Raw genomic sequence first — 3,591 nt, forward strand, 5'->3', positions numbered from 1 at the left:
ATGTTTATAAAAACGGATACATAATAACACAACTTTATTTAGCCAATAATGCGATCAGGATAAAAATAAGCTTTTTTTTCTATAATGGTTATTCAATAGAACTATTTTCAGCTTCAGCATCTACTTCTATATGAGATCTAAATCATCAACATGCTTGAATCAAGTTGTCCTGGTTCATTTTGGACATTACTCTGACTATGCCAGCTTTCAAAGAGTCTTTAGTGTTATGGGTGTGTTAATTAAACCCTTTTCTGTCAACAACGTTCCGCATGTAATAGTCCAATGGACTGAGATCTGGGGGAATTAGGAGACCAAATGTTAGGGGTTATGTGATCATGAAAATTTTCAGCCATTCATTCCTGTGTAACCAGAGTCATGTGTGATAGTGCCGAGTCTTACTGAAACACATATGGCCTTCCATAGCATACACTGTCTATCCAGGGAGTTTAATTATTTCCAGGACCTCAATGTTGTCGCTTGACCACCGATGTTGGTGTGTTTACGTCTCCATAAACTTGCGGTTCGGCAAGAGACCGATACAATAAATACCAAGCTTACAAAGAATAAGTTCTGGGGTCGATTAGAGTAATTCCTTAGCGCTTTCGTTCGTTTATCGAACTCGTCAAGACGAAATTAAAACCAAAAATAATAAAACCTGAACGTTTTCTTGTTCTTTTATGTGAATCAGATATTTTTTGCTTCAAACATTCAATTTTTGAGAGTTATTGCTTTTAGATAAGAAAACATATCCACAGAAAAAAGGGCACGGCACGGCTATGGGTACGAGCTTTGTACCCTCATATGCCAACCTACTCATGGGATACTTGAATGAAAAACTTTACAAGAAGGTCAAGAGGGCTTTTAATCATGAAAAATATATATATATAGTTTTTTTTTTGGTGGGGAAGAAGTAAAAACAAAGAGCGGGAAAATAGACCTAGTGAGAGGTTTATTTTCAATTATATTGTTTGTTTTGGAGACAAGAGAGGAAGAGGAAAAAAGAAAAAAGAAAATAGAGGGAGAAAAGTAAAGGGTGGGGAAAAGATAGATAGATAGACAGATAAATAAATAGATAGATAGACAGATAGATAGATAGATAGACAGATAGATAGATAGATAGATCGATCGATAGATAGATAGATAGATAGATAGATAGATAGATAGATAGACAGATAGATAGATAGATAAAGAGAGTGAGAGAGGTTTCTCAATTTGATGTCAACCCATTGCAATTTCATTATAAAACATTTTTTTTTTGTCTTTTCTCTTTCTCTTTCTCATTGTGTACCTATCAACATATTTATAAATTAGCACATTTTCTCACAAGGGCTAGATGAGCTTTCAAGAAGATGTCAATTTCAGGAAGTGGGATGAGAAGGATTAGGAAAGAGAGGAAGAAGAAGAAAAACTGTTTAATTCTTAAGTTGGTACGGTCGGTTACTACTGTAAAGTTTGAAAAATAAAGTGTTTAAAGTCTTATGAAAATTTATGTTTCTTGACACCTGTGTAATCAAATCCCATCTTCAGTGTAATCCCACGTTTTGCACGAACAAACACAACATTCATAAATCAGGAAAATAAAGCGAGATCATAAAAAATAATTTGTGTTATATTTTTGATTACCTTTCATGATTTTGTAGAATTATTTTTCTTTTTCTTGCTTGCTTTGATAAGATAATTCAAAACAGATATTTTTCACGAATTACTTTGCCAGGCAGATACATTAGATATCGCTCTTAATCAGTGATAAAATGGTTCTAGTATTCTTTCTCTGGTATATGTAGGTTCTATAAGAACAACAGTTATCAAAAAATCCCACTGTCATACATGTATCTCATCATTGGAACCACATTCAGAAATAACAGTAATAGTGTAATATAAATGTTTCCCTTTCATCCATCATCATCATTATATAAAATAGTAAAATGACCCAGAATAAGTTTTCTTGACAGCCACTAGAACCATCTAGCATACATTGATGTTACCTTACAGTTACCTTACATGGTATGTGAATATTGTTAGACAGCAATATAGCGTTCTGTGCAACATCCATTTGCATTATTTCCCTCCAGTCGCATTAGCTAGGCACAGCGTCCGTGCGAGCTTACCGTGTAGTATTCATAGCTTATTTCATTTGAACGGGTATTCATGTATATTGTTTCTGTTTCTCTTTCCATTTTTTTCACAAAATATAGTTCTTCTGCTTCTCTTTCAACCATTTAATTTTGGAGAGAATTTCTTTTAGATAATAAAACATTGCTTTTAGATAATAAAACATATCGACAGAAAAAAGGGCACGGCTATGGGTACGAGCTTTTCACACACATATGTTAACCTACTCATGGGATATTTGGAAGAAAAGCTTTACAAGAAGGTCGAGAGGGCTATTAATCATGATTGCAAGAATTACGTCATTAAAAAGAGGAAACGCTTCCTTGATGGCTGATTTATATTTTGGGACAAATCAAATGAGGACCTACAAATATTTAATAATATACTCAGCACACTTCACCCATCCATCAAATTCCCGACAGAATTCATTTTCAATGAATTACCATTCTTGAATATTCACATAAAAATGCACAACTCCACAATCACAACAGACATATTTTACAAAAACAAAAACAACAAAATTAAAAATAATAAAATAAAACGGATACGCACACCAAAGTTTGAATTTCTACTCTTGCCATCCTTTACACATCAAAAAGAACATCCCATAGAGCATGCCAATACGTATCTGTATTATTGCGATTGGCCCAAGAACACGACAAATGCGATTCAATGTAGTAAAGGTAGATGAAATGCTGCAAAGCATTTTACCCGGCGTGCTAACGATTCTACTTGTTCATCGCCTTGTATTTATTATATATTCATCTATTATATGCAACTGAAAGAATATTGAATTAAAATAGTCACCATGTATCGTTCTTAATGTTAGTCTAACGTAGAACAGATATTTACGGCGCTAGATGTCATAGGTAACATATATAATGGATGTGTTGCGTTTAAAATCACAATATATATAATGAAGGGGGATGAAACGTGTTTCAGCTTGAGTTAGTAAGAATACCAGATGCATTTCAGCCTCATTGAACCATATTAATGACGTGTACATACAGACAGTATCATGCTTAGACAAGAGTTATCACATCCGATATGAAGAAAACGGTGCATAAATCTTCACTTGTAATTCGATTAGATGCTCGCCGGAATGATAACCCATTATATGCAACAGAAATAATATTAAATTAAAATAACCCTCTATGTATCATCTTCTATAATATAAATTGAACATGGGCGACCGTTCTATTCTTTTTTGTCTCAAGTTTCACGGCCAAACGGTTGGGTGGATTCGCGTGAAAAATGGCACACATATGGAGACGGGTGCATAGATTGGAACGGGCTTCCCTACCCCCATAGTTACCAAGAAAATCTATTAAAATGACATGCGTGCGTGCCTGTGTGTATGTGACTGTGTGTCCCTGAAGCCATTCATGCATACATACATACATACATACATGCATAACCACTCTCTCTCTCTCGGTTTTTCTCTATTACTCTCTCTCTCTCTCTCTCTCTCTCTCTCTC

At 34.5% G+C, this 3,591-nt stretch overlaps 1 protein-coding gene across 1 annotated transcript in view; it reads left to right on the plus strand.

The window, feature by feature from the left end:
• LOC106876840 (cholinesterase 2) overlaps positions 1-3,591 on the plus strand; it is a 14,509-nt gene that overhangs the window by 977 nt on the left and 9,941 nt on the right. The gene's annotated exons all lie outside the window — the stretch shown is intronic.

Source organism: Octopus bimaculoides, chromosome 9, assembly GCF_001194135.2.
Source record: "Octopus bimaculoides isolate UCB-OBI-ISO-001 chromosome 9, ASM119413v2, whole genome shotgun sequence".
Lineage (NCBI taxonomy): Eukaryota > Metazoa > Mollusca > Cephalopoda > Octopoda > Octopodidae > Octopus > Octopus bimaculoides.